The 26,211-nt window shown below is 38.2% G+C and overlaps 1 protein-coding gene across 9 annotated transcripts in view; it reads left to right on the top strand.

Annotated features, from left to right (window-relative positions):
• RGS7 (regulator of G protein signaling 7) overlaps positions 1–26,211 on the top strand; it is a 516,651-nt gene that overhangs the window by 319,031 nt on the left and 171,409 nt on the right. Inside the window, exon 1 of one of the 9 annotated variants that reach the window (XM_058701257.1) lies at positions 1,446–1,548. The exons of the other annotated variants lie outside the window; for them this stretch is intronic. The gene's annotated coding sequence lies outside the window, so the exon portion shown is untranslated. Of the gene's footprint in view, positions 1–1,445; positions 1,549–26,211 lie in introns of those variants that run through there. 9 annotated transcript variants of the gene reach the window in all.

Below are 26,211 nucleotides of genomic sequence, written 5' to 3' on the forward strand. Positions count from 1 at the left end.
GGTTTACAATTACAGGTTTTCAAAAGTAAATGCTCTAAGAAAAGGGAGGTTGGGGCTAAAACTCAGGAAGAAGCCTGTCTAAGCTTTAGTCAAGCTGAGGAAAATATCCTATCTTGGTCTGTACCTACATCCTATAGTTTTTATAATTATTAAATGGATAAAACCATGTAAAGTATTAAAAACAATGTCACGGGTGCTAAAAAAAAGTATTACTAATTATTCATGATAGGGATAGCATCTGTGGTTTAGAGAATGGAGTTTGGAATCAAACAGATCTGCCCATAAATTCTTGCTTAGTGAGGTCATTGGCAAGTTACTTGACCTTTTAAGCCTTATTTTTATCATATACAACATGAAATTGAAAGCATTTATGATAGGGCTATTGTGAAGAATAATGAGGTTTTGAATATGAAAAGCCTTGTGTATAATTGGTTATCAAGAAAGGGCAACTAATATTGTTGTCCTAGGTCCCTGCACTGCACCTAAAATGGCTTTCTTAAACAGTACAGCAGAACATCCAGTTGTCAGAGAGAATCCATAAGGCCACCTTCCTGTCACTGTTCTCGCCCCCACACCTCAGGCCATCCTTTCCCACTGTTTTTCTCAAGTTGAACAGAGCACATACTTGTGTATTGAAAAGTAAAGTACAGGGGCGCCTGGGTGGCGCAGTCGGTTAAGCGTCCGACTTCAACCAGGTCACGATCTCGCGGTCCGTGAGTTCGAGCCCCGCGTCGGGCTCTGGGCTGATGGCTCAGAGCCTGGAGCCTGTTTCCGATTCTGTGTCTCCCTCTCTCTCTGCCCCTCCCCCGTTCATGCTCTGTCTCTCTCTGTCCCAAAAATAAATTAAAAAAAAAAAAAAAAAAAAGTTGAAAAAAAAAAGAAAAGTAAAGTACAGCTATAGTGGTGGGGCACCTAGTGATTAATGATTACTGGAAACAAATTAAATAGATTTTCATAAGGTATAAAACTGGGATATTATCATATCCATTAGAATGTTTCCTCTGAGATTTTTAATAGTAAAGAAAAAAACATTAAATCCTAGTTAATAGTCTACCCTCCACTTACTTTTATTTTCCTATATAGGTTTAAAAGTTATGAATACAGAATCTAAAAGTGTCCACATTCCACTGAGTCAGCTAATACCTTGTTCTTACTCTGAAATTGGATAAATGTTCTTGTGCATCCATCCTTCCAGTAAGCTGTACAATTTGGCATTGCTCTGCACCAATCAGAGGTGTGCTGCTGTCCAAATGCTATGTATATTCTCAGGATTGAAGCCAAAGCATTACATCCAAGAGAATAGCTAAACATTTTGAAAATGAATCACACACCTTGGAAATTAAGACAGTAAACTGGATTTTGAAACAACTTTTTTTTGTTTAGAAATGGAATGCTATTGTCTCCTTGCTCTCCTGTTTACCCAGCCCTCCACCCCAGCCCTGGCATGAGTGCTGAGCCAGTGAGGAAGAAAACAGCAAACCTGCTTATCACAGTAGAATGAGGACTCCCAAGCAGCTGCTGTGGTTTTACAGACGAAGATAGCTAAGTGTAAATTGCTCATTGTTACTGATGCATGCAAAATAGAACTTCTTTGGTTCTGGAGCCCAGATTGAAATTTGAGAAAGAAAATAAGAAGATGAGGCAGTGCAGCTATGTTGACAGCACTAATAGGGAGCTCTACCAACACTGCAAGTCTTTCTGTCAGCATTTCTAATTAAACTGTAAACAGTAACTGGCTTACCCTTCTGTCTTAATTTTCCATTTATAATATAAGAGCCATATTATTTGCTTCCTCTCTATTCAAAGGAATCATCCAAAATTGCCTCTGAAGACAAAATATTGTGACCCATTCTGGGACAAAACAGTAAGTTGATACAATTGATCATGTTTCTTTGAGGATCTAGCCCCAGTGATTGTATCACAGAATCCATTATATTGGACAAGGAATAAAAACACCCTTCTCTGTTCTTCTGGGGCAATCTATAACTTTACACAGAACTTTAATTGTTTAACCAAACCGATAGGCTTGCCCAGTGCCATAGCTAGCTAATGTATTTTAGTCGGTCAAATGATTGTTTCCCCCAAATATGTCCACATCCTGAACCCCAGAACCTGTTAGTGTGAACTTACTTGGAAAAATGGTCTTTGTAGATGTAATGAAGTTAGGAATCTTGAGATAAGATCATCCTGGATTAAGTGGATGGGCCATAAATTTAATGACAAGTGTGCCCTTATGGGAGACACGAAAGAAGAAGACACAGAGAAGGCCAGGTTCACCTCTTTGGAGACAAAGATTGGAATTAAGCAGCCACAGGAATGCCTGGAACAACCAGAAACTGGAAGAAGCAGGGAAAGATTTTCCCTGAGAGCTTTCAGAGGGAGCATGGCCCTGTCGACACCTTGATTTTGGACTGCTGGCCTCCAGAACTATGAGAGAATAAATTCCTATTTGTTGAAGGCCCACATGTTTGTGGTAATTTCTGTGATCGCCCTAGGAGAGTACACATTCATATTTTATTGATTAGACAGACCATATCACTGGAATGAGCAATTCATTGGATTATTCTCTTTTGTTTAGATACAGCTTACGAAACAGCCATTTGATCCACTATCATAAAAATCCACTTACCTATAAAAATATGTTATGTTTATAGAAATCAGGGGAGCAAATCAATAATTCATTCCTTTTCATGCAGCCAAACTAGTTACTTGGCATTATGGAGTATGGGGATAGCATTAATTGAGCCCCTACTTCATGCCATGCTTTGTAGCCAATGTTTTCTAGAGCTTATCCCTTCAAAGCAACTTCATGAGGTAAATCACTCTGCACCCATGTTTTCAGATGGAAAAAAAAGTGATGCAAAAAGAGATTTAGAAACTTGCTAAGATTCTCACAGATAAGAGGATACATGATTTCTACTTTTTTCTCCAACATATTAAGAGTTTGGAATTCATCACTCTTGTCCTTACAACAGGAAAAACTGGAACAAACTTAAAACCAATGATTTTTCTTAGATTTATCAGAGCACTAGGGTCATAGGTCAACCTGCCACCCCAAAACCTGCAGATAGAGTTTCATCCGGGGAAAAGCTGCATAGGGGTGGGGATAGGGACACAGGCTTGTGTACCAGGAGCAGAAGATGCTAAACACCACAAGCTGACAGGAACACTTAAATAGTAACTGTGATGAATTACTGGAGGCTTAGGGAGACTAGCATGAGAATGAGAAACTCCTGGGTTCATAGTAAGGCCCTCACACATTCTGTACACATTCTGGGATTTCCCTTCAGGAATCAGACCAGGTTCTCCCGGTTAGGCTCTAAGAAAGATTTCTACATGGCCTCGACAGTGGGCAGGGAAAGGAAACTGTCCCAATCTCTTTCGCCCAAAAAAGTTCTTGTCTCCAGGGGGAAGCAATTTTCCAGAGTGCGATTCTGGAACCTTATTCTAGCTAGGAGAAGGATTCCACCCCATTTCTGCACTACCTAACCTGAGGGAAAAAAGAAAAACAAAACAAAACATAGTCACCAGGGGGCAGGACTTCAAGGAAATCTATTGGAAACACTAGCTAGGGAAGGGAACAGGAACCCCCCAAGGAGAGTGGGACAGAAACACATGTGAAGCCCATAGCCCCACTAAACAGTCCCACTAACTAGCTGACAATCAGAAGATTATAGAACACTCCCATCTTAATAGAAATAGTCACACTAAAGCCTCATTTACTTCAATCCTGATTACCTTATACAACTTGTATGGCTTTCAACAAAAAAATTACAAGAGATGCAAAAATGGGAGAAAAACACAGTCTAAATTTCTTTAAGCATTTATTCATTTTTGAGAGTGAGAGAGACAGATCATGAGTGGGGGAGGGGCAGAGAGAGAGGCAGACACAGAATCAGAAACAGACTCCAGGCTCTGAGCTGTCAGCCCAGAGCCCAACGCGGGGCTGGAACTCACAGACTACAAGATCATGACCTGAGCTGAAGTCAGACACTCAACTGACTGAGCCACCCAGGAACCCCAGAAAAACACTGTCTAAAGAAACAAATTAGGGGCGCCTGGGTGGCTCAGTCGGTTAAGCGGCCGACTTCAGCTCAGGTCATGATCTCGCGGTCCGTGAGTTTGAGCCCCACGTCGGGCTCTGGGCTGATGGCTCAGAGCCTGGAGCCTGCTTCCTATTCTGTGTCTCCCTGTCTCTCTGCCCCTCCCCCGTTCATCCTCTGTCTCTCTCTGTCTCAAAAATAAATTTTAAAAAAAAACGTTAAAAAAAAAAAAGAATCATCAGAACCAAACTAAGTATAGAAAACATACTGGGATTATCAGATGAGGAATTTAACATAACTATGACTAATATGTTAAGAGCTATAGTAGAAAAAAATAGGCCTAAAAGAAAGAGGAGTAGGATTTTTTAAAATAATAACAATAATAATAAAACCAAAATCTAGGTATATCATATTCTAACTTCAGTAAACCAAAGACAAAGAGAAAATCTTGAAAGAAGGAAGAGGGGGATAAAAACCAATGTATCAATAGAAAATGCATGAGAATGACAGCAGTCTTCTCACTAGAAACTATACAGTCAAGAAGAGAATGGAGTGGAATCTTTGAAGTACTGAAAGAAAAATCTACCAATCCTAGAATTCTGTGTCTAGCTAGCTTATGCTTCAATGTGATAGAGATAAAGATTCTCTCACACAAGTAAAAATCGAAGAAAGTCACTGCCTTCAGCCTTGCCTTGCAAGAAATGTTAAAAGTGGTTCTTCAGGCAGAAGTAAAATGACTTAGGTCAGAAACTTGCACGTGCACAAAGAAAGCAGGAGCATCAGGAAAGAAATTAATGAAAATTAAAATAAAATAAGTTATTTTTCTTAATTTGTCTAAAATATGGCTTTAAAGTTTTTTTTTAATGTTTATTTATTTTTGAGACAGAGGGAGACAGAGTGCAAGTGGGGGAGGGGCAGAGAGAGAGGGAGACACAGAATCCGAAGTAGACTCCAGGCTCTGAGCTGTCAGCACAGAGCCTGATGCAGGGTTCGAACCCATGAACCGATCATGACCTTAGCCGAAGCCGGACACTCAACCGACTGAGCCAACCAGGCGCCCCTAAAATACGGCTTTTTAAAATCAATTATAGGCACAATCATTGGGTGATTATAGCATATGGGGGTAAGTGAATTAAATGACAGCAATGTCACAAAGGACAGGAGGAATTAGAAATTCTCTGTTAGAAGGTACCTGCACTTATTAATGAAGTGGTGTAATGTTACCGAAAGTGAATCGAGAGGATTTCATTTATATGAATACTCTAAAATAAGCAAATCTTTAGAGACAGAGAGGCAGTTAGTGGTTATCTAGGGCTGAGGTTGAGGGTCAGGTATAGATTTATACTGACTGATAATGGGAATGGGGTTTCTGTTTGGTGTGATTGAAATGTTCGAAAATTGTGGGAATGGTTGCACAGTTCTGGGACTATACTAAAACTACTCCAGGGTAAACTTTATAGCGGTGAATTTTCTGGCATGTGAATTATACCTCAATGAAAGTATTAAAATTAAAAAAAAAAACCCATAAGGGCCTGCAAGAAGTGTGCCCAAATGCTAACAAAGTTTGTGTTATTAGAAGTCACGTAACTAGGAACAGTGTTTACACTGTGCCAGGCACTGTTGTAAGAGCTTTACAAAAATGTATTCATTATTCATTGCAACTCAAAGAAGTAGGTACTATTAGAGTACCCATTTTAACAGAGAAGGAGTCTGCAGCACAGAAAGACATGCAGTGTGAATTTGAGCCTAGAAGACTGTTCCAGAGTCCGTGCTCTTCACTACTGCACCATGTTACCTCATCACCAAGGTCTTGAGTGTTATCTTTCTTCATCATCCTCAAAATTTGTTTCCCATGATTGTGATTTGATTATACAGGAAGATGCAAATACAACTTAGTTTGTTCTTTCAAAAAAGTGGATTTAGATGATTTAAAATTGTATATTGTCTATCATAGGGCAACCATTAAAAATTAAAAATAAGCATAAATTATATACACCAAGAGAGGAGATAAAATAGAATCATATAAAATGCTCAATTAAAAGAAAAGACAGCAAGAGAGGGGAAAGAGAGAGAACAAGTGCAATGAGTAGAAAACATGTACAAAGATGGCAGATTTTAATTCAAAGATAGAAATAATGACTTTAAGTGTGAATAGTATAAAACTGCCAGGTAAAGACAGAGATGGTCAAAGTGGATTTAAACAATTAGATTCCATAATGCATTGTCTATAAAAACCCGGTGAGAGGGGCGCCTGGGTGGCGCAGTCGGTTAAGCGTCCGACTTCAGCCAGGTCACGATCTCACGGTCCGTGAGTTCGAGCCCCGCGTCAGGCTCTGGGCTGATGGCTCAGAGCCTGGAGCCTGTTTCCGATTCTGTGTCTCCCTCTCTCTCTGCCCCTCCCCCGTTCATGCTCTGTCTCTCTCTGTCCCAAAAATAAATAAAAACGTGGAAAAAAAAAATTAAAAAAAAAAAAAAAAAACCGGTGAGAACACAAAGACTCAGGAAGATGCTGCGTAGCAGGAAAGAGAACATGTAACATACATACATACTATTTATTTATTTATTTATTTATTTATTTATTTATTTATTTATATTTATTTAATGTTTATTTATTTTGGGGATAGAGAGAGAGTGCACAAGCAGGGGAGGGGCAGAGAGAGGGAGAGAGAGAGAATCCCAAGTAGGCTTCATACCATCAATGCAGAGACTGATGCGGGGTTCAAACCCACAAACCCTGAGATCATGACCTGAGCCAAAATCAATATTCCGAGGCTTAACCTACTAAGCCACCAGGCGCCCCTCATAGAACATTTTTGCTAAGGAATTTAAGCTTGGTTTGGTATGATATAGGGGCCAACTCATCATCATTCCCCATATGCCACATAATCCCACCCTGCCTCATACCCTACATGTGACTTCTTCCATAGTCTTATGAGGTAGTTCTGCCTATTTCCTGATTAATTATTTTTAGCTGAGCACTTTCTTGTAACCTTATAAATTAAATAATAAATTCAGATCCACTTATGGATTGAGCAAACAGCTTGACTCCATTACATAATGGTCTTAAAATTCTGTGATTTTGATCTATATGGGAGTTTTCTAACTATAGTACAAGACAGAACTTGGTTAATTTTCCAACTTGAAGAGACAACTAAAATGGAGAATCAGAGCAAGCCAATGTCTTATTCTGATCTGACTTGATTCTTTATAACAGATATTATCCTAATGTTAATCATTGGAAAGAAAGAAAATACTTGTTCTTAAAAGGCTAAAAATCTTAGTGAAATTATCCCAAATAATTAATTTCTTTAATTAAATTAATTTAAATAAATTAAGTTGATAATGATAGACCAAAATTTTGAGGAAACTGACATGAAAATAATGGAGGTTGACATTTGTTCAGTGCTGTCAATCAGTGTAAGATCAATCATTTAATCCATAGTTTACAAGACTATAACCTTCTGGGAAGCAAATTTACTTCAGAGCACATGCTTTGGCTCTTAGTATCTCTATGAAATCAGGCTATAAATATCAATGGGTTAACGTCTTATTATTAGACTGTTTTTTTAATTGTTCAAGCCAAGGCAAATTGAATACAGCTTACCTCTTTAGCAACCAAGAAAAAGTGGTGAAAATCTTAACTCAGAATGGGAACTTTTATCGAATGATTCTTGCATTTAATTTTGTCTTCTAAGTTGTATCAGAACAGTGAGCCTAGAAAGTATGGAACAGATGAACATATGAAACTTAAAATTTCAGGTAAAATGAAAATGTATCATTGAAAGTCATGGCTTTCTCTCAGCTTCCAAGAGATGGCTTGCACTTTCTGCAAGAACTTGGAGATAAAAAATGCAAATCTTTTGAAATCATGGATATTTGTATATAGGTATTTTAATCGTGAATTAAGAACATGAGAGGGGCGCCTGGGTGGCGCAGTCGGTTAAGCGTCCGACTTCAGCCAGGTCACGATCTCGCGGTCCGTGAGTTCGAGCCCCGCGTCAGGCTCTGGGCCGATGGCTCGGAGCCTGGAGCCTGTTTCCGATTCTGTGTCTCCCTCTCTCTCTGCCCCTCCCCCGTTCATGCTCTGTCTCTCTCTGTCCCAAAAATAAATAAAAAACGTTGAAAAAACAAATTAAAAAAAAAAAAAAAAAAAAAAGAACATGAGAGAATTTTTCAACTCATGATTCAATGCTTAGAAACATATAGGAGAGGGATGCCTGGCTGACTCAGTGGATAGAGCAAATGATTCCTCATCTCAGGATTGTAAGTTTGAGCCCCACATTGGGTATAGAGATTACTTAAAAATAAAATCTTTATATATATATACAGGAGAATGAAGAGGTCTTCTGAAATCTGGCAACTTTTAAACATTTTATCGCATACTATATCCCATCTGAATTGAACTATGTGGCACTTCCATTAAAATTTTTGCCTTTAGTGCAACCTGTGAAACCTGCTTTACCCCATGTGCTGGTCTTATGCCAGTCTGGTGAAAACCTACTGAGTCTTCACAGCCAGCTGAAATGACTTTTGTCATCACCAGAAGCAGGAAATATTTCTTTTTCCCAAGATTTTCATAGTTATTTCTACTACTCATATGGAAGTGTTCATACTGTATTTATTTATGGCAATGTTTTACTTCCTTCATATGACTAGGCATTCTACTTTCATGGTGCTTCCTGGAACATAATACATATTCAAAGAATATTAATGAATATATGAATGAGTTGAACAGTTTTCCTGTGTAGGAAATGGCTGTACCATTACCCACTTGTTGGCCTAGGAATTTCTTCTGTCTTCATCTTGACATGATTTGGGTCACAGCCAAAATGACTGGAAGGAGCTTGCAAAAGTTTAATTCTGTAAATTCATATAGATAGGTAATGTAGAATGCATTTGTCCAGTGGATTTAAAATTGATCAAGTGCTGTGTGACCTGTTAATATTTAAAATTTGATCATTAGATAGCATTGCATGAAAGGCTAATATCATAATTACATATAGATACTATCTATACAATGCTATCTGACTATTGGACAGACTCAAGTTTTATACATGGAGGGGTGGATGCAAACATAGAGCATGCACAGAAGAAAATCATTTTCATTTTCCATGTTAGGTACTGTAACACTGTCTGGACTTTGTATTTTAAGACTTCAAATAAAATAAATGTAGACCATGAAAGTCTATGAAGAAAAAGAGAAATTATTTCATGAAGACAAGAAGGTGAAAACGTAGGGTTGGTGATTTGAATGTGATATTTGACAGCTGAGATCTTTTTGGAAACAGCATTTTAAAGTCTATTATCTAGAGCAGACCATCACCACCATTTCTCAAGTTAATTCCCTGATGCCACTGAAGTTATTCAAGAGGGATATCTTCTTACTGGCTCTCACTCCTTAGTATTTTACTACGAATAGGATTTAACAAGGTTAGTAACATTATCAGCCAGAAAGGTCCCATTAATATTCTGACTCTCAGAAGTGACGTTTCCTCACTTTGTCCCCTCCTGCCATTATGTCTTTTACTAATATGATATGGTAGAGACATTTTAATTATGCAGTGTAACACTGAGGACCTGGATGTAGGTAACATCTCTGTTGTTCCATTTTATGGTAACAGTGTCTTAAATTCATTGACAAGGGTCATTTCCTTGGACCCTGCATGAGTGGGAAGAGGCTCATTTACTGAGCTGGATTTTCTCACCAGCAGGGAGGAGGCAATAGTCAAGCCTTCTGAGTTATGAAATGGAAAGAAATTTCCCTTTCAGATTGCTATTGCAGCTTTTTAAAATTAACTACCATAACACGAGGTTGAACAAAATATACATCTTTTTATTTCTGTAAAACTGACCTGAACTTCTTCATGAACCTAATTTCTATTCATAGATGAAGGATCATCAGGAAGGGGGATAGTGAGAGACTGGGAATATGGCTTAATCTTACCTATTATATAAAACTGAATCACTTCCTATTTACACTGTCACTTCCCTGGAGATTTACTGTCGTTTGGGTAAAGTTTCTTCCCAAGTCCCTTCCTTTTCTCCCTCTTTTCTTAGATGACATTCTGATCCAGCCCAATAAATGAGCCTCTTCCCACTCATGCAGAACAAATGGAAACAGCACTTGATCATAGATTTAAGAAGCTGTTACTGTAAAATGGAACAAGAGAGACATTACCGACATCCAGTTCCTTAGTATTCCACTGCATAGTTAGGTTACATGACATGGCTTTGCAGGAAGGGCCTCAAATTTCTCACAAGCATCTTGTCCTTGTCCTTGCCCCTCAGGCTCTAACTGGCCTTCATTGAGGTGTCTTGTTTCTTTGAGTCTTGCCTTCTGGCCTGGCTGCACCCACACTTCCCAGCATTGGTGCAGCCCATGGTCAATTCTCGGGACATGATCAATGTAAGGCACCCCCTCTAACCACCACCACCACCACCCCACCACCACTGTGTTGTCTGTAACTGGCCACCCTCATCTATAGTTACCCTATTCCATGCTGGCAACAACCCCAGTAAGCCACATATTTTTTAATTATCATCTGGCTTCCATGCCTAGCACCCAAAAGCCTCAAAAATTTGCTGGATCCCTTCCATCTCCCCCAGGTCCTCCTTGAGCAAACAGTCCAGATGCTATTGTTTCTCTACTGAGGCTGTTCCCCTTTGCCGTCATTCCCATTCCACAAGGCCAGCCCCTGCCCTGGCGCTAAGAAGTAGCACATGCAGCATTCTGCCTTTGGACCCACAAACATTTCTGGCTATTCAGGAATTATGGGTTCTGTCCTTTTATGGCAGTCAACCAGTACTTTCTCCTAACTGTTGCAATCCAAGAACTCGGAAAAAAATCCTTTTATGTTTCTGAGACTAACCCAAAAGGATTAGCTCTCCCAGGAGCATCCTCTTTTACAGGATTTTCTCTGCTTGAGACAAAATAAACCTTACTTTTATATCGCTAGAGTTATGTATTCAGTTTTAATTAAAATTAAACACATACAGTTCTGGTTAGAGGCCAAAACAATTTATGTGGTGCTTATACATAATTTATGAAAACTGTCTCATTATACAGATTTTCCAGGCCTAGGGGCCACATCAAGAGAGGGGAAACTCATGTGGCAAGAGAAGTGGTGGTGATATTTCTGATAAGAGGATCAAGACTTTGGTGGAACTCATCACTCTTCCTTGGGAGGCAGTCAGCACATTTCCCTCTTATGGCATCCTAGATACTGAGATTCCCAGATGAGATCCACTGATAGGATCAGCAGGAGATTGGAGCATTGGTTGAAGAAAGATATTAACTTAAAAGTCATACAACCACCAAGGGACCACTCTTATAAATGTTAACCAATATATGGATGCATTTCTGGAAGACAAGCTAAACTTTTGATCTATGGGTTTCAATTTAATTTCTGTCTCTTGATCTTTTCTTCTAGGAAGGAGGACAGAATAAAATATTCTAAAATGCAGTTACATTCTTGATATATTACAGATGATCAGCAATTGTTCTTTTCTGGGTGTTGAACTTGCCAGAGAAAGATCATTACAAAGCAGGGTTCCTCATCTATTTGGGACTTCCCCTGGTGTGTTTGGGTTAGAAACACAAAAGCGTAAGTTGCTCATTTTTTTTTTTTCATCTTAAACATTTATATCCAGGTAAATGTTTGTATTTTGCTGTCAGCATGACTCCATAGAGGACCCCAATGCTTTGACTATCCAATAAGTACGTCATCAGAGATTCATCATAGCACCAATGGGCAACCACTTCAGTGCCATGTCCCCTTTAGATCCCCGAGCCCATAAAGTCACACCATGCCTCTTATACCTTTATTCTAGGGCCTACGCAAAGGCCTTCTTATCTACTCTGTTGGTTGCTTGGGCTACCATAACAAGGTACCACAGACTAGCTGCCTTCAATGATAGAGATTTATTGTCTCACAGTTCTGGAGGTTGGATGTCTGACATCAAAGCATCAGCAGGCTTGGTTTCACATGAGGCTTCTCTTTGGTTTATATATGGCCACTGATCGAGTTTTGGAATGATGGTGGGGTTTGGAACCAATGGCCAAGAAAGAATTCTTGAAGACGTCTTTGTTGCAAAAAAAGTGATTTTATTAAAGCACAGGGACAGGACCCATGGGCAGAAGGAGCTGCACTGGGGTTGTGAAGAGTGACTGATTATATACCTTCAGGTTGGGAAGGGGTTAAAGAAAGCATAAGTCTCTAAGGAATTTTGGAAGCAAGGTTTCCAGGACCTTGAGGGGCTAGCTGTTGTTAGGAAAACACTATTTATTGCTGGTTAGTAAAACCTCAGTCATGAGACCCTTCAGATGTATATCAGGGGCCATATGCTTGGAGTATAATTGCCAACATATACTTGGGAGTTATAGGTAAAGGAGGTTTGCAAAGGAATTTTTATGTATTTAAGGAGACTCACAGGATTCTGGGGGCTTAGGATAATGTTAAGCCAAGATTCCCTTTTTCCCCTAGCAAAGTGTCATTATTGAGGCAGCTGAGTCTCTAGAGAAAGGTCACTCTGCCTGTTTCAAGGACTTGTCAATGGGCTGTAGACAGTAAGGGAATTTAATTTTTCCTTTGCCTTTGTTTCCCACATTATGATGGCAACCCCCTTAACATCTTGATGAGGGTGTTATTAGGGCTCCAGGCAATGAAGTCTATAGGTTTCTTGAGATTAGGCAATGGATAAGATTGCCTTTTTCTTGCAGTTTACTAAGATATCTGTAGACTGAAGGAGACTCATGCCCTGCATGATTGATTTCTATCAGTCAACCATTTGTTTTCTTTCCTTTCCTTTGTTCTTGGGCAGCCAGGAGTGTCCAAGAAATATCACACATATCCCACCTGGAGGGGTGTAGTGCTGTTAGCCTGTACTTGGCCCTCAGCTTGCCTTATGCTCTCTCATCAGCCACTTTCTCCCTGTCTCCACAGGGTTTTCCCTCTGTGTATGTCTGTGTCCTCATTTCCACTTGACATAAGGACACCAATTATATTGGATTAGGGCTCTCACTCTTATGACCCGACTGAACCTTAACTACCTCTCCGAATACCTCTGGTCACATTCTGAGGTATTGGGGGTTAGGACTCCAACATAGGAATTCGGGAGGGACATCATTTCAGCCTGTAACATTTGCTGAACTCTTCAGTTTTGCACTGTACTTAGACCTAATCCTTCTGCCTTCCAGTCTGTCCCCCATTACTGACTCTGCTTCCAGCCATTTACAATGTGCCTTCCAACATACCTACTCATTTGTAAAGATGACAGAGGTGCCCACTTCCCATTTCTGGGTCTACTGTCATATGTCATTCTACCCTGGGGTACTGGCTAGTGCTGGTCTAGGTAACTTTCTATCATTCAAGAGGAGACAGACTAGAGTTTTATGTAAGTCACTGAATCTTGCTTATATATACAAACTGCCTTGCAGGTTCCTGGCCTTAACAGAAACTTGGTCTTTCCCTGAGGGACACGGCATCCTTTGCCACTGTATACAGCAGAGATTGACCATTTGCCCATACATCACATATTTGTGCATTTGCTGTGGGCTAAGAGGAATGACAGAATTTCCCTACCTTTATTATCACTTCAAGACTTTTGAATCTCCTCCAGTTCTTTCAACAGTTTCTCTCAACCCCCTCAGCCAGTGAAAGACTTCCAGGGCTTGTCTTTGTGCCATACACACCATGAAAACCTCCTGCTGCCTTTGTGCTGTGGTTGTGTCTGCATAGCTGAGAGCTGTGTCATGGTGGGGGCTGGGGGAAGTGTGCAGAAAGGAGGGGGAAGTACTTGATGCAGGGAGGGGGGTGATGGAGAGTGTGAGGGGAGGAGTGATGGGGTGATGGAGGTTTGAGGGAAGGGGGTAATGGAGGGGAGTGCAGAGGGGGGTGATGGAGGCGTTGGGAGGGGAGGGTGATAGGGATGAAGGAGGGAAGGGGATGATGGAGATTTGGGGGATGGGGGTGATGGAGGAGAGTGTGTGTGTGGTGGGGGGAGGGTGCTCACAGTCCAGATCCTAAGCTTCCCAAACTCACCCAGTAGCAAACTGATCCTGCATCAGCAGCCTCTCCCACTTTTCTTAGAGGCACTACCAATTCCTCACATCTTTCTTCAAATTCCAAATGTCATCCATAGCTGCCTCAAAAAATTGTTATGCTTCCCAGTTCACAGGAAAAATTGAGATGTAAACATAACAATTTCCACACTTTTAAAATACTTTCACTTTCTAGTCACACTGTTTCTTTCCATCTCATAAAAAGGGTTTTGCTTCACTTCCTGCCTAAATCACATCCCTTGTAGTTTGATTCTAATTCTGGTCTATCTGCTCTGGGACCTTCCTTAGCTATAATTCTCCCTCATGCATAGTTCAACATTTTCTATCCAATTGCTCAGAGAAGCCTCCCAAGCTTGCAAGCTAAACCAGGATCCTTTGTTTTCATCTTTCCTTGTTCCCTTTACTTTGCATTCACATTTGTCACTTTAGTTACCTATTTAATTGTAGGATTGTTTGTGCAATATTTTCTCACTTGCTAGAGTCTGAGTGCCATGCTGTTGTCTGTAAAGCTTCATTTTTTTTTCAAGTTTGAAAAAGACTTCAGGGCAAAGTCTAGTGAAGCTCTTGAGAGGACGGAAGAAAATAAGATAAGGAGGGATTCACCTTGGGTAGGAAGGTAGAACCGTCTTCCTCAGAAAATGGGAGAAAAGAGGAGAGGAGAGATTTAAAGACAGACAAATTTAAGGGCGCCTGGGTGGTTCATTCAGTTGAGTGCCTGACTATTGATTTTGGCTCAGGTCATGATCTCGTGGTTCATGAGATCAAGCCCTGCATCAGGCTCTGTGCTATTAGTGCAGGGCTTGCTTGGGCTTCTCTTTCTCTACCTCTCTCTGCTTCTCTCTCTCTCTCCCTCTCTCTCTCTCCCTCTCTCTCTCTCCCTCTCTCTCTCCCTCCCTTCCCTCTCTGTCCCTCTCTCTCTGTTTTTCATAAATAAATAAACATTAAAAATAAATAAATAGAGACAAATTTGTACATGCAGGGATGGTAAGTTGATGGAGTTAATACTTGCTAAACTTCATTTTTTAATTGAAGTGAAAGCAATGAGAGCTATACTTCAGGCCAATTCAGTATCAGATTGAGATTTATTGACCCACTGAAACCACTGGCATTTGTTTGCACTCCACCTTCTAACTTTTAAGGTTAAGAAATATTATATTCTGTCTTTGTCAAAAGCAGGTGGAAGGTATTCACAGAAATAAAACAAATAAAATAAAATGAAAACATATGTCTACAATAAGATATCCACATTAATGTTCACAGCAGTTTTTTTTTTTTACAATGACCATAAACCAGAAACAACCCAAAGCTCTATAAACAAACTGTAGTATATCCGTACAGTGGAAACAACTCAGCACCTAGAAGGAGAACTGATCATGCAATAAATGAATGACTGTCAAAAACAGTTGTTGAGGAAAGAAGCCAGGCACAAGCAAGTACATACTATGAGATTTTGTTTCATAAAGTTCTGGGACAGGCAAAACTAAAACATGGTGCCAGAATGACAATCCTAGTTTTCTTTGTCAGCATATGAGGTCATCTTGACTAGAAGCAATCATAAGGGCATTTAAGATACCACAATAATGCAAATGTTTTCTTCTGTATGTTAATTGAAGTGGTATGTATATTTATCAGAATTCACCAGATTTTATACCAAAAATCAGTGTGTATAAATTATACCTCAGTAAAAGTAGGACTATACACTTTAGTTACCTTAAACTTCCATACTTTGCTTTCATTTTGAGAAACCTCATAGCAAAATTAGAACCAGCAGCACAAAACCTAACATTTCTGTCATTGGAGTCCTGAAGGAGATGAAAAACAAGGTTAGGGCAAAAAAGTACTCAAAGAAATAATGGCTGAAAACTCCCCAAACATATAGCATGCAGATCAAGGAGCTGAGAGAACAGGATGCATTAACCAAATGAAATCAACACCAATATACATCATAACTAAACTTCTGGAAACTACAGACAACAATAACAAGAAAATTGAAAGCTGTCAGAGAAAAACGACTCTAACTGGAAGGGAAAAACAATTCAAATAGCCACAGGTTTCTCATCAGAAGCCGTGGAAGACAGAAGGAAATGACATGAAATTTTTAAATGCTGAAAGAAAATAGTTGTCAACCCAGAATACTGTGTCCAGTATTATTTCCTTGGGAAGTAAAGGGGAAATAAAAACATTCTCAGATGAAGGACAACTGAGAGAATTTGTTCACTAGCTAACCTACTTGAATAGAATGGCCAAAGCAAGTTTTCTAAATTGAAAGGAAACACTAAAAGAAGGAAGCTAAAGATAAGAAAAGAAGAAAAACATAGAAAGTGAGTATATAGGCAAATACAGTAGGTTTACGATATCTTCAGTTTTCTAAATTGTTTGATTGTTGAAGAAAAAAATATAACAGCACGATGTGGTTATAAATATATATAGAATAATTGCTTAGGAAAGACTATAAAATGGAGATTAAAGGGACATGAAAGAACACAAGATTTTTATTGTCATTCAAACTGGTAAAATGATGACACACTAAGAGGCTGTGATAAGGTCTGTGTATGTAATGTAATTTTAACATTAACTGTGAAAGGCTATACAAAGCAATACCCTGAAAAACACTTAGAAAAATCAAAATAGATACATCAAATAAGCATATGAAAACATGCTGGCATCATTAGCCATCAGGAAGATGCAAATTAAAATGACAGTGAATTTTCACCACAAAATTTTCACCACAAAATTTGTGGCTATGGAAAATAGCCACAATGCAAAATAGTTTGGCCATTGCTTTAAAAGAAAAGTGGGGGGGGGGCGGGCGCTGGGTGGCTCAGTCAGCTAAGTGTCAGACTTCAGCCCAGGTCATGATCTCATGGTTTGTGGGTTCGAGCCCCGTATCAGGCTCTGTGCTGACAGCTCAGAGCCTGGAGCCTGCTTCGGATTCTGTGTCTCCCTCTTTCTCTGCCCCTCCCCCCAAAAAAATAAACATTCAAAAACATTTTTTTTTAAATGCGACCCTGGGTGTTGTATGGAAACCAATTTGACAATAAATTTCATATTAACAAAAAAAGAAACACCAAAAGACCCAGCAATTGTGGTTGCAGACATTTATCCTAGAGAAATAAAAATATATGCATATTCATACAAAAATTTGCCCAGAAATGTTTATAGCACTGCATCTTTATCCATAATAGCCAAAACTGACAAATATGTTCTTCGACGGGTGAATGATTAAATAGTCTGATATGCTCATAGCAGTGTAATACTCAGCAAGAAGAAGGAATGAACTATTGATATGTGCAACAGCTTGAGTGAATCTCCGGTGATTTATGCTGAGCAAGTGAAAAACAAAGCCAATGTTAAAAGTTTGTGTATGGTATGACCCTATTTACATAATATTCTTAAAATATTCTTAAAATGATAAAATGTAGAATGGAAGAATAGATAAGTGGTTGCCAGGGGTTAAGAACAATTGAGTGACTATAAAAGACCATCATGAGGGACACTTGTAGTGATGAGGATGTAGTGATGCAGTGATGTAGTGATGAGAATATAACTTCATTGTATTAATGCCAGTATCCTGGTTGTGATATTGCACCACAGTTTTGCAAAATGTTAACTTTTGGTGGAAGTTGCATAAAGGGTACATGGTATTCCTCTGTATTACTTCTTACAACTGCATGTGAATCTATACTTCTTTTTGAAATTAAAAGTTTAATTAAGGAAAATTAGGTATAAATCTAAGAAAATATATGTAGAAGATCTGTATGGGGAAAGCTAAAAAACTCTGACGGAAGAAATAAAAAAAGAACTAAATAAATGAAGAGGAATTCCACATTCATGAACAGGAAGATTTAATATTGTTGAGATGTCAGTTCTTCCCAACTGGATCTGTAGATTCAGTGAATCCCAATCAAAATACCAGCAAGTTATATCATTGTTATCAGTAAATTGATTTTTAAACTTATATGGAGAGGTGAAAGATCCAGAAGGCCAACACAGTATTTTGAAAGAGGAGAACAGAGTTGAAGGTCTGACACCTTACTATAAAGGCACAGTGATCAAGGCAGTGTGGTATTGGTGAAAGAATAGACAAATAGATCAATGGAACAGAACAAGGATGCCAGAAATAGATCCACTAAAATATAGTCGACTGATCTTTGACAAAGAAGCAAAGGCAAGGCAATGGAACAAAGATAGTACTTTAAAAAAAATTTTTTTTTAGATCTGTTTACTTTTTGAGAGACATAGAGAAACAGAGCACAAGTTGGGGAGGGGCAGAGAGAGAAGGAGACACAGAATCCGAAGCAGGCTCCAGGCTCCGGGCTGTCAGCACAGAGCCTGATGTGGGGCTCAAACTCACAAACCGAGATCATGACCTGAGCCGAAGTTGGACACTGGACTGACTGAGCCACCCAGGCGCCCCAAGATAGTCCTTTAAACAAAAAAATAGTGGTAGAGCAACTGGATATCCACCTGCAAAAAAATAATAATAATAAATCTAGACACAGACCTTATACTATTCACAAAAATTAACTCAAAATGGATCATAGACCTTAAAAGCAAAATTCAAAATTACAAAAATTCCAGAAGATAACATAGGAGAAAACTTTTGGTCCAAAAGTTGACTTTTGGTATGGCAAGAACTTTTTAGATACCAACACCAAAACCACAATCCATTAAAGATATCGTTGATAACCTGGGCATTATTAAAATTAAAGACTTATATTCTGTGAAAGACAATGTCAAGAGAATGAAAAGATAAGCTATAGTCTAGAAGGAAATATTTGCAGAAGGCGCATCTGATAAAGGACTGTTAGCCAAAATATACAAATAATTCTTGAAACTCAACAATAAGAAAACAACTTGATTAAAACCTGAGCCAAGGTTTAAAGGTTTATTAAAAGGTTTATTAAATCCAATGTTTATTAAAACCAGATCCCCCCCCCCCCAAAGGAAGATATACAGATGGCAAATAAGCACATGAAAAGATGTTCTACATCATATGTCATCAAAAAATGCAAATTTAAACATTTTACCACCATACACCTGTTAGAACTGCCCAAATCCAGAACAGTGACAATACGAAATGCCGTTGAGGATGAAGAGCAACAGAAAATCTCATTCACTGCTTGTGGAAATGCAAAACGGTACAGCCACTTTGGAAGACAGGTTGGTGATGTCTTATAAAACCAAACAAATATGCTCTGAACCCTACAATTGCACTCCTCAGTATATATTCAAAGGAATTGTAAACACAAAGCTTGCACACAGATCAGCTTCATTCATAGTTGTCAAACCTTGGAACTTGTCCTTCACCTTAGTCAGCTCAGGCTTAGTCACTATAGACCGGATAGCTTGTAAACAACAGAAATTTATTTTCCACCGTTCTGGAGACTGGAAGTCCAAGATCAGGATGCCAGCATGGTTGGCTAAGAGCCCTCATCCAGCCCACAGACTGCGTACTTTTTGTATCTTTGTGTGGCAGAGAGAGGTTTAGGGACCTTTACTGAGGTATAATTGACAAATAAAAATTGCATATATTTAAGGTATACGGTTTGATCTTTTGATATGTGTATACATTGTGAAAATGAATATTACGATCAATCTAATTGACGTATCTATCCCTTCACATAGTTACCGTTATTTGTTGTGAGAACACTTAAAGTTATACTCTTGTAGCCAATTTCAGGTATACCGTACAATACCAGTAATTATAGTCACAGGTTATACACTAGCTCTACAGAATTTATTCATAGTGTATAACTGACACTTTGTACCTTTTGGCCAACATGTTTCCATTCCACCTCCACCCTCTACCCTCTAGTCCCTAGCCACTACAATTCCATTCTCTGCTTTTATGAACTCAAGATCCCACATATAAGTGAGGTCATGCAATATTTGTCTTTTTTTGTATCTGGCTTATTTCACATAATGTTCTCCATCTGTGTCATTGCAAATAGCAGGGTTTCCTTCTTTTTTAAGGCTGAATACTATCACACCTATTGTTTATCCATCTATCTGGCCCTTTGCCCATATTTTTTCTCTATTGAGTTGTAGGAATTTCTTATATATCTTGGATATTAACCCCTTATAAGATAGTTTGTAAATATTTTCTCCCAATTCATAGGTTCTGTGTTCATTTTGTTCATTATTTACCCTGCTATTCAGATGCTTTTTAGTTTGATATATTTCCACTTATTATTTTATTTTTGTTTTTGTTACCTGAGCTTTTGATATCATACCTAGAAAATTGTTGCCAAGGCCAATGTCAAGGATCTTCTTTATGTTTTATTTTTATGGTTTCAGTTCTTAAATTCAAATCTCTAATCCATTTGGAGTTGATTTTTGTGTATGGTGTAATATAGGGGTCTAATTTCATTCTTTTGAATGCGACTATCTAGTTCCCCAAGCAACATTCATTGAGTTAACTATCCTTCCCCATTGCATATTCTAGGCACCCTCAAGCAATGCAAAGTGCTAAGAAATGAGTTATCAAACCATGAAAAGACATGAAAGAAATTCAAATGCATATTACTAACTGTAGAAGTCAAACTGAAAAGCTTACATACTGTATGATTCAAATTATGCAACATTTTAGAACCAGCAAAACTATGGACACCATAAAGAGATCATTAGTTGATGGAGGTTAGAGAGAGTGAGATGAATAGTGGAATATAGAGGATTTTCAAGGCAATGAAACTACTTTGCATGATACAACATGGTGGATACATGTCGTTATAAATTTGTCTAAACCCATAGAATGTAGAACACTAAGTGAACTCTAATATAAACTAGGGACTCTGGGTGATAATGATGTGTTAATGCACCTTCATCAACTGTAACAAATGTAGGACTCTGGTAGGGTTTGGTACTGGGAAAGGTTATGCATGTATGAGGACAGGAAGTATACAGGAAATCTCTGTACCTTCTGCTTAAGTTTATGTGAACTAGAAAATAAAGTCTATTTTTAAAAAGTTTAATTAAAAAATAAAATTACCAAAATGTAGTTGTGGACCACGTATAATTACTTTTCAACTCTGAATATATTAACTTTATTGACCAAATGAGGCAAAGTAGAAGTGCTTAAATATAAATATCATCAACAGGATACATGTATTTATCTCAATAGTACCATTATTATTTATCAAAATGAAGAGTTTCCAGTTTAAAAGGTACTGTTCAAAATTACTACCTTTTTACTCTATTTAACAATTGTTATTAAAATTCTGATTATTTACAAGATATTGTTAATCCAAAGAAATCAAATACCTCTTAATTTCATAGCATTGAAAATATACGCTTGTTTGGTTAGCAATAACAGCTAAAGAATTCCAATAACTACCTCAAAATACAGGAAGATTCCATAGAATATAGGAATACTATATTCTGAGTTTGGTCTTTGGGAAATTAGTTTCAAATCTTGACTAGTAGTTTTTGAGGCTCTCCCAGGTGCTGTGCTCAAGTACTGGAGGATTCTACTCTAGCGATACGTGTTTAGATGCTATATGTTCAACGTGGTATGTTGTAATGGAAGAATAGCACATGGGTGCTATGAGATCCCAGGGCAGGAACAGGTGCAACAGGAGGTGAGGAGATAATAACCAAGACAACTTCCAAGAGAAAGTGATACTTGGGCTGTGTCTTAAATGGAGGAAGTTATTCCAACCAGAATATACAGTGTCTGTAAAAGCATAGAGTGTAAAGTATCATACTATTTATGGTCAAAGAAGTTCAAATTGATGCTGTTAAGTTGTAATATCCAGAAGATGGAAGTGTGGGATCTGAGGCTGAGAGGTAGAGAGGAGGCATGCCATGGAAGACCTTGTATGCCATTCAAGTCTTCAGATTCCAGATGCCAATGAAAAGACCATTGCAAACTTTTCATTAGGAGAGAGGCATATTTAGATATACATTTGGGATGGTTCATTCTTATTTTGGTTCTGGGTATTTTCATTTGGTATATTTCTGAGAATTTACTATTAAAAGCTGAAGTAGAGATTTTAATGGAAACTTATGTGAAATACCTACCATATTATGCACCCAAAACTCAGTAAATGTTAGTTTGCTCTAACTTCCTATTGCAGCTGTAGACTTCACTGGAGGAAATTTTTATTTATCAATAAATACATATTTTCTTCATCTCATAGTTCCTCACTGAGACAATGAGACATAGCCTGTGTTTAGTTTTAAACAGATTAAGTGTTGAGGACAGGAATGGTCTACAATCTTTTCTTTATGCCTAGTGGCTAGCATATAGAATTGGTAAATTCCAATGATTAGCTAACTCATAGTTATTTTATTTGCACATTAACTCATATTTTATTTGCACATCTTCTACTTTTATTAATTATTTCATTTCTTGTGGGTCTGAAGAACCGTAAAAACAGAAAAATAAAATAAAATAAAATTGTAAAAATGGTTCTTCAAAGGGATCCTCTCTCCCTATCGTGAGGCAACATTATGGCAAACTCATCCTTCTCTTGATTTTTCACAGTGTTGTGTATCACAACAAAGACTACAGCAAGGAACCATTTTCCCCTTCACTTGCCTAATTCCACAACATTTCATGTATTCTTGCCATCTTATACAAGAGACAAGTGGTGTTGCTGAGCAGACAATTTGGGGGAAAAAAAAGCTTCTCTGGTTGGTCAGTAATCATTTTGAGTTCTGGGAGAGGGTGGGAAACTGTCCTTAGGGTCATCTTGATATTCTCATATCCTTTGATTATTGCCATCTTTGCTGCTTTGCTGTTTTTACTTTCTAACTTTACAGCTTCTTAGGCTTTGAAGAGTCACAAAGTCCTTGTTTTGTGTCTGAAGAACTCTTTTTATGGTTTATGGAACTTACATAACAAAGTTTAAAAAGTGCAGATAAACTGTCATGATCTTGATTAAACATCGGCTTGAAAACCAATCCAGGAACTCTACCCCAGGCAAAGAGCCTATTTACTTTCCTGAAAGAGAAATATTGAAAAGGAGTATTTGGGCTTCTTCCACTGATTAAGAGCTAAAATTTTCATTAATGGCTTTAGCAGAAATTACAAAATGAGTATTTTCGTAAACGATACAAATCAAAAGTGTAACATTTTGGTTGCTTTACAAAGTCCTCATATATACGTGCAAAAGTTTCACAATATTTTTCTCTTTGTGAGCCTCCCATCAGCTTCAGTAGCAGATAGCTGTAGCTGACACTTATAGCTGAGAGAGTGTGCTCTAATCAGTAGAGGGAACATGGGTGTAATGGAAGTAATGCAGGTGTAGGGCAGGACTTGGCTCAGGTCTTGTCACTCTGCAGCAGAGCCAGAATTGGGGAAGCCCCTTCCAGTCAGTTCCATAGCCTGGGTGAGGAAATAATACTGATGTCTAAATGTCTTACTTTGTTTTGCTTTAATTGTGGGTGGAGTGGTAAAGAGATAGCCTTTAAATGGGACAAGTATCACTGTGAAAGGTGATTATGGTGGCTGAACACTATATGCCAATCTAATATTCTTTGTATGATGGATGCCATCTTTTTGTAAACTTTCTTAGAGAATGATCTGGAGAGGGAACCTTGCGGTCATTTCATCCATTCTTTCAACATTTACTGATCATCTTTTACATGTGAGGCACTGGTTTGGGTGTTTGGGATCCAAAGATGAATACACCCCCCTGCAGGAGGAGTGGGTAGAGTAGGTTTCCTGGAATCGTTAATGTGTGAACTGAACTTTAATGGGCTGAGTTGAAATTGGCCAAAGGAAAAAGAGATGGAAATGGAATAGCACCATCAAAGTCATGGAAGTAAGAAACAGTACAGCATGTGAGCAACTATGAGCAGTGTATGAGGAACAGTCTTAACTTGTTTTCATTTCGAGTCATAGATTACTGGGATTACACAATAATAAAACCTGTACTGTTTCTGCTAAGTACAGGGAACACATAATTTTGTAACTCTAAAGGTTACAAGAGTAACCTCTAAGAATTCAAAGCAATAACAGGTACTGCTCAGGGCTAAAGTTTCTGGTAGTTATAGTCATAGAGGTATTTTTTTTATTTCTTGGGGTTTAAGATATTGTTGCATCTCTTAGCTAGTTTCACATTATAGCTATTCAATAGCTCTTTGCCATCTTTTAAAGAAAAGAAAAACAACAATGAGAAAACAATTCTTCATGTTACTGTAAGGCACTGTGAATAAAGATGCATGCATGCTAAAATACTCTGGATATGTACATTATACATATCTGTTCATTTATTCATTAAACATAAGGCTGAGACACATTGCTAGAAATGTGCCATTCTTTCTACACCCCTCCTGGCTGTAATGCACCCTTTTAAGTTTGAATTGTATGTCTCAATATGACTGTGATACCACATTTCTCTTTCAGTTTTCTTTTTCCATCATGATGCTGGATTTTTTTTTTTTCTCTCTGTGTCCTACCTTTCTCTTGGAGTTAAGATCTTGCTGTCATAGATGCAGAATAGGTGAATATGGTGAGTTTGGGTATACATTTAACAATAAAGTAATTCATAACGTTCCACTTAAAGCCATAAATATATTGAGGTGACCACACAACAATAAAACCACTATAGCATCTGCTAAGTGATATTGACAAGTGGTGCAATCATCCCTTTCAGAGCTGAGCAGAGAATATGACCATAATAGAAGTACTCAAATCTAGGCTAGGAAAGAAAGTTTCCTGTTTCCTGAATTAAATGTAGTTTCAAATTAGGCTTTTTTGTATTTCTTTCTGCTCAGACAAAAAAGAAGAAAACTTAAAAAAAACTCCTTCTAAAAGCATTTTTAAATCATTTTTTACACTAAGAGAAAATTATAGTCTTGGAACCAATGTTTGGCTCTCTTCGAAAAAATGGAAAAAGTCCAGTGGCTGCTCACATATGTTCCCCAAGTAGATGTTCAAATGTGGAAAATGAGCAAGTTACCTGGAGATAGCACGTAAGATTTGAATACCTGGAATTCTACATTTGTCAAGTGTTAATATATACATATTTGAAAAACTGAGTCCTCCTCTTTTTTAAAGGGGTGACCATGCCTCAACCTTAGGTTGTAAGGCTGAACATAGCTCTCTGAAATACCTGTGTTCTCGTGAGTGGTTTCCCCTCCTCCCTTACTTCAGAGCTGCTTTAGGATCTAGGTGAATCCATGTTCTCACATGTATTGAAATCAATGGCAGTTGTAAACAAAACAGATATAAAAGAATATACGTTAGATTCAACACGTGAAGTCTTTTTAAAAATGCATGCATATGGAAATCAATGTTGAGTATTAGTGTTTTTATAACTTTTAGGATATTGTTCTCAAATTTGATAATCAAGTGTATTTATTTTATTTTTAAAGTTTTTTGAAGTAATCTCTGCACCCAATATGAGGCTTGAACTCATAGCCCCAAGATCAAGAGTTGCATGCTCTACTGACTGAGCTGGCTAGGCTCCCCCAAATTTACTTTGAAGATAGCTTTGAGCTATTTTGCATCAAGCAATAATAATTATTTAGCCATTGTTAATGTCAGTCATATGTACATATACACATCTGAGACGCAACTGAGGCCAGTCCCCGAGAGCACAGAAGTAGAATCTCAGCTCACATGAAAGTTCATTCATGTAGTCCTGATGCAGCTTACTATGTAGACAAAACTATTTTCATACATATTTTTTGCTGTTTTATGTATAAATGAATGATGCTGAAAGCCAAATTTAAATAGAAATTAATATTTCATGTAGATCAAGTCTTCTTCCTGAATCTCCCATTTCTGCTCATATTTTCACCATCCTTTTCATCCACAATGCTCCTGTACTGGAACCCTTGAGTTCTCTCCGTTCTTCCACTGGCCACCTCCATACCAAATTAGTCACAAAGTCCAGAAGCAAGCCTCTAATTTTGCTTTAACCCACTTGTACACTGAACTGGTTCAGTACTTTTTCTTTCAATCCTGGATCTCAACCAGTAGAAACGTTGGCTGCCCTGCTTTCTTTTTGACTGGCCCAAGGCACTTCCTATGTATTGCCAATCAAATTCCTTGAACTTGTTTTGATAAGGTTATTCTTCTGTTCAAAACAAAACACAACAAACGTACCATGTCTCCCTTTCTCTGCCTGACTTATGGGGGAAAAAAATCCAAAT

This window comes from Neofelis nebulosa, chromosome 15, assembly GCF_028018385.1.
Source record: "Neofelis nebulosa isolate mNeoNeb1 chromosome 15, mNeoNeb1.pri, whole genome shotgun sequence".
Classification (NCBI taxonomy): Eukaryota; Metazoa; Chordata; class Mammalia; order Carnivora; family Felidae; genus Neofelis; species Neofelis nebulosa.